Source organism: Nannospalax galili, unplaced genomic scaffold (assembly GCF_000622305.1).
Source record: "Nannospalax galili isolate Female #2095 unplaced genomic scaffold, S.galili_v1.0 scaffold1059, whole genome shotgun sequence".
NCBI lineage: Eukaryota > Metazoa > Chordata > Mammalia > Rodentia > Spalacidae > Nannospalax > Nannospalax galili.
The window spans coordinates 140746-151499 of NW_008342405.1; the positions used below are offsets into that span (position 1 = coordinate 140746).

Genomic DNA, 10754 nt, shown 5'->3' on the forward strand with positions numbered 1-10754 from the left:
TTAAAGAACACATGACAATTATTTTGGTTTAAGTTTTAAGTAGTAGTTCCTAAGTGATAATTACTATTTATTGGCTTATTGAATTCTTTTATTAACAAAATAACTCACTGATGTTTCAAAATCATATGCTATTTAATTTTAGAATCTATTAGCTTCCTGCTTTCAAAGTTGAGAACTTCAGCATCTGCATTCAATCCCATTTCTTCCTCCGTTTTTTGGTACACAGTTTACATACTGTCCATGTTCATGTGTTCATGTTCCACCGGGAACTGTAATTCTATTGTGATTTAGTAAAATCTGTGTGTAAGCTGAAGCAATCTCATCACAGTCCTACTATGACGACTTCTTCAATTCTTTATTGTTTTGATTTCACTGTCAAGTGGTATTTTGTTTTGGAGGCAATCTCACTACGTAGCCCACACATGGCTTTGAATTTACAGTCTTCTTTACCTGAGCCTTCCATGTGCTCAGATTACAGGCATGGACCACCATGGCCTGCTCAAGTGGTGTTTAAAGGCAGCTCTCATACACATTCCAGTATTTGAGCTCCCTTATGACTAAGAAGGCCTGCAGGTGACTAAGAAGCTTTACAGGTGAATGACATCTTGACTGGGTAAAATACTTACAGCCTTCCACATGCTGCTCCCTTGAAAGTTGCTGCTGATACTGAATGTTGCTATGGAAAGGTCTGAGGCCAGCTTCACCATTCCCCCCTGTATGTAGTTTACTTTTCTGTTTGGAATCCTGAAGAATTATCAGTCTCTTCATTCATTCATTCATTCATATTCATTCTCTCTCCCCCCTCCTTTCTTCCTCTCTGTCTCTCTACCACTCGCTAATTTTTTTTCAGATACAATATTTTATCAAAGCACAAATGATTTAACTCCACTCAGGAATTTTTTTAACAAAATGCACCAAAGAACACGGTGACATAAAAAGGCGGACTTGTTATGATACATCTCGCCTGCCCTTCCTTCTCTGTACCTTTTGCAGCGTTTCTAACAATGTTGGGCAGAGCATCTGGAGATTCACAACCTCTGTGAATCATGTTGGAACCACTACAAGGATGGTCCCAAGAAGAATTTGCCATTTTCAAAGGAAAACAAATGGCAGTTACTGGTTAGGATAACCCTGTACTTTTGATCTGGATTGCTGCACCCTTCTTTATTTGCAGTAAGACAACGGCTTGGTGGCGCACGCCTTTAATCCCAGCACTTGGGCGGCAGAAGCAGGCGGATCTCTGTGAGTTCAAGGCCAGCCTGGTCTACATAGTGAGTTCCAGGACAGCTGAAGCTACAGGGAGACCCTGTCTCAAAAAGACCAAAGGAAAAAAAAAATGAGGTGTGATGGTGCACTCCTTTAATCCCAGTACTCAAGAGGAAGAAGCAGGTTGATCTCTATAGAATTCAAGGCCAGCCAGAGCTACAGAGCAAAACCCTGTCTCAAAAACAAACAAACAAACAAAAAATGAACAAACAACAAAACAAAAAACACCAAACCAAAATCAAACAAAACCCCCAAGAAGTTAGTATTTATTGTTTATTCAGTACAAACTACAGTCATCTGGGAAGAAGGAACTTCAGCAAGGGATTTCTTCAGTCAGATGTGCCAGTGGGCATGTCTATGGGACATTTTCTTGATTGCTAATTGTAGGAGGGTCCAGCCCACTGTGGGCAATACACATCCCTAGACAGGTGGGTCTGGGCTGTATAAGAAAGCTAGCTGAGGGGCCAGAGAGATGGCTCAGCAGTTGAGAGTACTGGCTACTCTAGTAATGAACCCAGGGTTTGGTTCTCAGCACCCACATGACAGCTAACAACCATCTGTAACTCTAGTTCTAGGGGATCTGACATGTCTTCTGGCTACCAAGAATACTGCATGGGTATGGATGGGTGTGTGTGTGTGTGTGTGTGTGTGTGTGTGTGTGTGTGTGTGTATGTATCTGAGCATGAACCAGTGAGAGTGTAAGTGAGCTAGTGAGCAAGCCAATGGGCAACTTTCCTCCCTGGTCCCTGCCTCTGCTCCTGCTTGAGTTCTGCCCTGACTTTCCTCAGTGATAGAAGTCTAAGAAAAAACAAACCTTTTCCCCCAAGTTGGTTATGGTCACAGCAACAGAAAGCAAACCAGAACAAAAATAAAACAACAACAACAAAACAAAACTATCTCTTTTTTGCACAAGGGAAAGAAATGCAGTAGTGAAGTTTCAACTGGCAATCTTAACGTAGGAGGTCAAGAGTATTTTGGAAGATGATCACTGGATGACATAAAACAGAAACTGCTTTTTGGTGTGTGGTTTTGTTTTTTGTTTTTTTGTTTGTTTGTTGTTTTTTTGTTTTTTTTTTTGTTTGTTTGTTTTTTTCTGAGACAGGGTCTTCCTGTAGCCCCAGCTGGCTGGAACTCACTATGTAGATTAGGCTGGCTCTGAACTCACAGAGATCTACCTGCTTCTGCCTCCCAAGTGCTGGAATTAAAGGCGTGCACAACTATACCCAGCTTGATACATTTATATATATATATATATATATAAACACAACAACAACAATAAAATGTATGTATGCAGGTAAGTGCATGTGTAGGTAAGTGAACGTAGGTAAGTGCACCCGTGTCATGCAAGGCCTGCGGAGGACAGGTGAGACTGTTGGATCCTTTGGAACTGGAGTTACAGATGGTTGTTAGCTGCCATGTGGGCCCTGGGATTTGAACCCAGGTCTTCTGCAAGAACAATCAGTGTTCTTAACTTCTTAACCACTGAGCCACCTCTCTAGCCCCTGTTTTATATTTTTTAGGAAGGTCTCACTCTGTAATTCAGGCTGGCCTCAAACTTTTGACAATCTTCCTGCCTCAATCTCTCAATTGCTATAATTACATGTATGAGCTACCACAACCCAACTTAGGAACTGCTTTTTAACACAACTTAAAAATTTGGGTTAACAAGGAGAAAGTGTAACAGTCATATGAGAATATGAGAAGGATGACTACAAAATTTATAACTGGATTTCCAAACTACTGCTTTTGCTTTTTGGCTTAATGCTTTGTTTTTTGTTTTTGTTGTTTTGTTTTTGCATCAGGCTCTCCTATAGTTCAGGTTGACCTTGAACTTGTTATATAGACAAGAATGACCCTGAACACCTGATCCTCCTGCCTCCACCTCCAGAGTTCTAGGATTACAAGCATGCACTACCATGCCTGGTTTATGAGGTTGCTGGGGATTGAACCCAGGGCTTCATGCATGTTAGGCAAGTGCTCTACAATCTGAGCTACAACCCCAGCTATTTTTTGTTTTTTGAGACAGGATAATCCTATCCAAAATACTACTTTAAAAAAGAACCACAATATTTACTTTTTACAAAAATTAATAAAACTAGAATTTAGAACTAGAAATTAATGAAATAAAATAGAAATAAAAATTAAATAGACTAAAATAACAGACTAGAAATTAATAAAACTATACTAGCATTCATATGACATATATAAGGCTTTAAAAATTATGGTGGTTTGTTGTTGTTGTTGGGACAGGGCTCACTATGCAGCCCTGGCTGACCTGGAACTCTTTATTTATGCAGATCAGAAGGGCTACAGAGCTATAGAGATCCAAATGCTTCTGCCTTCTAAGAGATGAGCTTATAAATGTGCTCCATTACACTCAGTTGAAAAATCAGTTCTTAAATCAAGTATAAGAAAAGATGTTCTAGCAGGGTGTGGTGGCACAAGCCTTTAATCCCAGCACTCAGGAGGCAGAGGCAGGCGGATCTCTGTGAGTTCAAGGCCAGCCTGGTCTACATAGTGAGTTCCAGGACAGCTGGGGCTACAGGGAGACCCTGTCTCAAAAAGATCCCCCCCCAAAAGACATTCTAATCTAAAATCTAATGTGGCTCATGAGCAAAAGATGACATTAATAAATGTGTGAAGTAAGTATAATTCACCTCTTCCCCCATGTATTTGATAAATACTTGAGCACCTTCTATGAACTAAGCCTTGAGTTGACCAGAATAGACCAAGTCCCTAACCTTTGAAAACATAAGTAGAAAGACAGAAAGTGGGCATCTATGAAAATGGGCACAAATGTAATTTAAAATAATCAACAGCACCATAAAGGAAATTAGAACTATTAAAACAACAGGAGTGAAAATCTGCCTGAATCAGATCGTTAGGAAAGATCTCTCAGTGAAATCTAAAGGGTGAGAAGAAACCAGCCCTGGGATACTGTAGCAGGAAGTGTAGACAGTGGGAAGAGCAAGTCAAAGACCCCTGGAGTAAGTCTACACACAAGTTCTGAGCAAAGAAACTAGGCTGGTTAGGCAGCACAGAGAATGCAGGTAGGAGAGAAACCAACTTAACCCGGGAAGGTAAACAGAAGTCAAATTAAATAGGACATTATATCTAATGTGTGTCTGTGTGTGTTGTTGTATAGTACAGACTGGCCTCAAACTCACTATCCTCCTGACTCAGCTCCCTGAGTGTTGGGAGTACAGGTATGCACCATGAAGCCTGGTGACAATGAATTATAAGAGTGTAATAAATTGTGAATTTTTAAATTTTAAAATATTCCATCCACATTTACAAAATAGATTAAGAGCAATAAAATTAAATAAATCAGATAGAACTACACTACTACCTGGAGACTAGGTAGAAAATAAGACCTGGCAGGACCTATAAAGGAATAAATATAACTTGCATTTGTTGACAGAGTTGATGAGAACTGATTGGAGGTTACAGTACAGGCTGTGAAGGAGGGGGACTAGCAAAAAGACCCTTAGGTTTCTTAGTTCAAGAAAGGGGAATGAGGGGCTGGGGTATGGCTCAGTTAGTAGACTCCTTGTTACACAAATTCAGAACTCCAGAACCCACATGAAAAGTTGTGCATGGCAACACATGCCCATAATCCCAGCACTGGGGAGGCAGAGACAGGAAGATTTTTAAGACTTGATTTAGTGAGGAAACCTTTTCTCAAAAAATAAGGTGGAGAGGCTGAAGAGGTGGCTCGGCAGTTAAGAGCACTGGTTGCTCTTACAGAGGACCTGGGTTCAATTCCCAGCACCCATATGGAGGCTAACAACTGTCTATAACTCCAGTTCCAGGGGAATCCAATGCCTTCTTCTGACCTCCATGGATACCCACTGCCTGACATGAGTACACTTACATACATACTCATATGCATAAAATAAAAATAAAAAATAGGGTAGAGAGAAATTGAGGTGGAAACTTGACACTAACCTCAGTCTCCACAGGCAAACACATGGATATATATACACACAGAGGAAAGGGGAATGATGTCAGGGCAAAAATAAGATCACACAAATGGTATGACATATGATTATTACAAATATCTAGTGTAACAACAGTAGGAGCAATCACTTTCACAAGTTTAATTTTACCTTTTCTTTTCATAGTAGGAGCACTAGGAGTCATGAGCGTAGTTAGGTTTTGTTTGGTGGTTTGTTTCTGAGACAGGTTCTCTCTATGTATCTAGCCTGGCCTGGAACTTACATTCTTCTTGCCTCTGCCTCCCTAGTTCTAGGACTGATTACATCATGTAGCACCACAGTGGCTCTAGATTTGGGACAAGCTTCAAAGGCAGTGCTAACAATCTGATAAGCCATGGCAGTCAGATACTTTAGTAGTCTTCATGACACTCCGTACCCTCCCTGCTTCCCATGCATAATACCCTCCCCTTAAGTATGAGCAACATGAAAGACTTGAATCTAGCCAGTGGAAGACAGCAAAGATGATAGGATGTCATTTCTGTGACCATTCTACTAGCAAGACTAAATCAAGGCTCTTCTTGTGATTTCATGACATAAATATATATAACAACCATAAGGACCAAGTGAGAACCAAGCATAGCCTCAAGGAGCTGAAGGCAGCATCTAGCCAACAGTCAGTAGGAAGTGGGAACCCCTCAGCCCTGCAATCACAGGCAATTAATTCTGCCAGCAGATTCTGAGAGAGTTTCGAAGTGAATTCTTCCTCAGTTAGGTCTCTAGATAAGAATGTAGGCCAGGAGACAACTCAAGTACAAAAAATTCAGTCCTGATCAACAGAAGCTGTCAGATAGTATGAAGTTTTTAAGATATTTTATGTGTATGACTGTTATTCCTGCATGTATGTAAATGCAGTATATAAGTGCACCCATGTCATGAAATGCCTGCTGAGGTCAGAAAAGGGCATTAGATCCCCCTGGAACTGGAGTTATGGACAGTTGTTAGCTGCCATGTGTGCCCTGGGAATCAAACCCGTATCCTCTGCAAGAGCAGCTGGTGCTCTTAACTGCTGAGCCATCTCTCAGGCCCTTGAGCTGTTTTAAGATGTTATTCTGTGGTAATTTATAATGATTTGCTACACAGCAAGAGATCACAAATGTATATATTGATACATGGTATGAAAGCAAGTCGAGCCCAATACCAAGATTTCTAGCTGATGTAAACAGAAGATGGAAGTGGTTGTTAACTTACTAATACAGGGACACCTAGAGGAAAACAGCCCTGGGAGAAAAATCAATTTGGTTATGCTGAGTTTGTGATTCCTATTAGATATACAAAAGCATTGAGGTGTCCAAAGGTGGAACTATGGGTCCATGTGAAAAGTCTAAGCAACCAGAAACAAACCAAGGGCCGAGCCCTGAGCACCATCATTCAGAAATCAGTTAGCTGAAGAAAAACCAGGTAAGGACTCTAAAAGGAATGGTTGGTTGGGACTGGGGCGGGGGCGGGGGGGACCAAGAAAATGTGGCATCTTGGAAGTCAACTAAAAAAAGGGTTTAAAGACTAACCTATCAAATGTAAGTTCAAGATACAGCAAGGCAAAGACAAAGAATAACAATTTAAAATAATTCAGCTTCTCAGTTACACTAGCTTCATGTGCTATTTAATGACCATAGGTGGCTTAGTGACATGACAGTATAAACACAAAACATTTTCATCCTAACCAAAACATCTATTAAACAGCAATGATATACAGAAACAAAAGACAATAAACAAGTACATGTGTAGGTAAAGGGTAAATGTGGTGGTAGGTATTTGTGGAAATCCTTTTCTAGGGAGCTTAATCTTTCAAAATACAAGCAAGAAACAACAATTAGCTAAGAATGAAAATAAAAGTTGTACAGATTTTAAATAAAGTAAAAAGAAGGTATGAAACTGAAGAAAATGGACCCCTATTGGAGATTATTGGAGTTAGGTTATTGAGAGAAAATCTGGGAAGATTAGGAAGTGTCTCAGGCTGAATTCTCTACAAGCAGAGTCTGAGATGAGATTCCGGAGCAAGCAATTTATCAAAGGAAGCTCTCTGAACCAACATATCAGGAAGTGACAAGCAAGATACAGAAGGAAAAGCTAAGCAAAAAGGTGGTCTTGGCTAAGGCCTGGCTCTGGCCCCACTCCAAAGGGGGCTCTGGTCCCACTCCGAAGGAGCTCTGGAGCAAGAATGGTACCAAATATTTTGCCCAGCAGAAAAAATGTGGTGTCAGGAGTATTGTCAGGCTCTTGTACGTTCACATGAGTCAGCCACTAGCTGGGGCTAGGGTACCCAACCACCTGTTTTCTCAGGATTGATGAGTTTTCTGAGATGAAAGATTTCTCAGTGCTGTAACTGGGAGGAGTTCCAGGTAATCCAGAATGGCTCGTTAGTCTACTGTCCCAGGTATAGGACACAACCTTCTAAGTGTTTTATAAGATAGCGCCAATCTTCTGGGAGAAATCTTTAAAGAAGGGGACATGTATAAGCCAAGCAAACATAAAGAGATTTGGACAAAGCATCTACAGCATCTATCACAGATGAGAGTGGTTAGAATGTTGTATGTTTAGAACTGAGGTTATAGAGGGGTTGCAATTACTAACAATGACACACAGTCTAGGAAGTATTCATATTAATTATTTGCCTTAAGTAAGTAGACTGGCGAGACAGGTTTAGCCCTGGCTAAACCATGGAGTTATGGTTGTCCAGCAAAGAGAATAGGGCTGACACCTGTCTTCCCCCCGGGGGAATAGGTTAACATACAAGATGAGCTCTGTATGAAAAGTAGGCTACTTAATATCCAAAGCTCTTTTCTGACTTAATCACAACAGCCTTATACCCAAAGCCTGAAAATTAAATGGAACTTATACTCTTCACATAAAAAAAGAATTTGAGAGCCTATTTCCTATTTCCTGTATATACTCTCTTTGGGAAATCCATATATGGAGATCCAGTACAAGATCCCCATTTCTCTTTGTGTCATTCTGAGTGCTGGCAGACAACTCTACTGAAGAAAAACATGAAACTGCTTTAAATCTGTGTATGAACTGAAAACTGAAATAAGAGTTACAAATTCACATTAAAGAAAACATTTATGTTTTGGTAACAACAACAAAAAAAAAACCTCGAATTTATAATATGGAGAACAAAGAGAATCTGGTATAAGAATAACTACTCCTGAGCACTTCATGAGTCTCAGAAGTTTAAAGGTTTAAATTAACAGAGAAGCAATGGAAACAGATTAGTCAGATTTAATTGAAACTTTGACAGTGCATCTCTTAGCCTTGACAAACCACTGCCTTCAAGGAAAAACAAAGGAAAGAATGAAGGAAGACTTCACAATTTTAGCTTGACTGGGAAGCTGGGAGAAAGGTGATGTAATTAAAATCAGGATGAAGAGCAGGAGAACATCTAAGGTAGGTAGTAATATTCATCATGGGCTGAAGAGACAGCTCTGCAGTTAAGAGTACTTGCTGCTCTTCCAAAGGACTTGAGTTCAGTTCTTAGCACCCACATTGCAACTACCTTTAATGCTAGCTCCAGGAGATCCAACAGCCTCTTCTGGCCTCCATATAACCTGCACACATGTGGCATATATTCACACAGACAAATACACAGAAATATCCAGCGTTGTTAGTATTCAAAGCAGTGATCTTTCAGGAAGAGCTTCTTTTGTTCTAAAATATGTGTATTTAACCAAGAGCTATATGGATTTACCAAGGAGGGTATATTCAGGAAATAGGAAATAGGCTCCCAAATTCTTTCTTTATGTGGAGAGTATAAGTTCCATCTAATTTTCAGACTTTTGGTATAAGGCTGCTAAGATTAAGCCAGAAAAGAACTTTCAGTATTAAGTACCCTACTTGTCATTTCACTGTCCTTCATTTTACAGACGAGAAACAAACTCAGAGACTTGCCCAGCTAGGTGGAGTAAAAATCCTATTAACAAAAGAGGGGATGTGGCTGGACTGAGGGGTACAGTCCAGAGATGTAGGACCCAAAGCATCTGAGTGAAGAGGTGGCTCAGCAGCTAAAAACACCGTGCTGTTCTTCCAGAGGTCCTGAGTTTGGTTCCCAGCACCCACATCAGGCAGCACACAATCACATGTAACTCCAGCTTCAGGATATCTGACACTCTTTTGTTCTCCATGGGCACTTGCACATATGTGGCATATGTTCACACACATCATATAAATAAAATAAAAATAAATCTTTAAAACGATTTCAGCCCCTTTACAAAAGGGGCTGAAGAGATGACAGCATTTAAGAGCACTGGCTGCTCTTACAGAGGATCTGGGTTCAGTTGCCAGCACCCACATGACAGCTAACAATTGTCTATAACTCCAGTTCACTGCTGAGCCATCTCTCTTGTCCCTGAAGACATAACCTTACAAATTAAATGATTCTGTAGTTAACTGGACAGTATAGGTTGGATAATTATAGAACAGCCACATCAGAATTCATATGTCAACACATAAATGCAGTAGTTTATAAATATTTATAAATTTTTAAAAAAATATTTCATTTATTATTTTTATTTTTTATGTGTATGAGTATATTGCCTGCATGTAGGTAAGTGCACCCATGTCATGAAATGCCTGCAGAGGACAGAAGAGGCTATCGGATACCCTGGGACTGGAGTTATGGACAGTTGTTAGTTGCCATGTGGGTGCTGGGATTTGAACCCAGGTCTTCTGCAAAAATAACCAGCATTCTTAACTGCTGAGCCATCTCTCCAGCCCCTATTTATAAAATCTTGTCAATACCAACTCTCCACTCTGACAAGGGAACTAGACAAATCCTGGTTTGTTTTAATTAGCTAAAGAAGGCTTATATAGGTTTCGCTTGTGAGTCATTCCTTTACAGAAAGCTGAAATCTGTGAACTGAAAAGTTATGATTCACAGACTATCTAAGATAGTTCATAGACATATAATCATATGGCCAGTTAGACAATTTAGGACTGCTGATATGAATGGGTGAACAAAATCTGGTAACAAATTACTGACCTGCAAGCTTTTTCTTTCAGTGAGACAGAAAGATCAAGTCACATATAAAGGCAGGCCCATCAGAATAACAGCTGATTTTTCAGTGAAGAATATGAAAGCCACAAGGGCTTAGACCAAGGTCATACAAGTCATGAAAAGACACAGATTACAGCCCAGAATACTATACTCAGCAAAAACTATTGGTTGTAATTGAAGGAGACAAAAAAGCTTTCCAAGATTTAAAAAAAAAAAAAATTCATGGAATTTAAGTCCATGAAACTATTTTTCAGTGAAGAATATGAAAGCCACAAGGGCTTAGACCAAGGTCATACAAGTCATGAAAAGACACAGATTACAGCCCAGAATACTATACTCAGCAAAAACTATTGGTTGTAATTGAAGGAGACAAAAAAGCTTTCCAAGATTTAAAAAAAAAAAAAAATTCATGGAATTTAAGTCCATGAAACTAGCTCTACAGAGAATACTTGGAATATTTTAGTTGGAAGAGAGGATTAAACACTCCAAGGGAGCACAAA

The 10754-nt window shown here is 39.8% G+C and overlaps 1 non-coding gene across 1 annotated transcript; it reads right to left on the reverse strand.

Moving 5' to 3' along the window:
• Nucleotides 1-3194: 3194 nt before the first annotated feature.
• On the reverse strand, nucleotides 3195-3267 carry Trnav-aac. Its single transcript has one exon. It is a non-coding gene; the product is annotated as a tRNA-Val (tRNA).
• Nucleotides 3268-10754: the final 7487 nt, after the last annotated feature.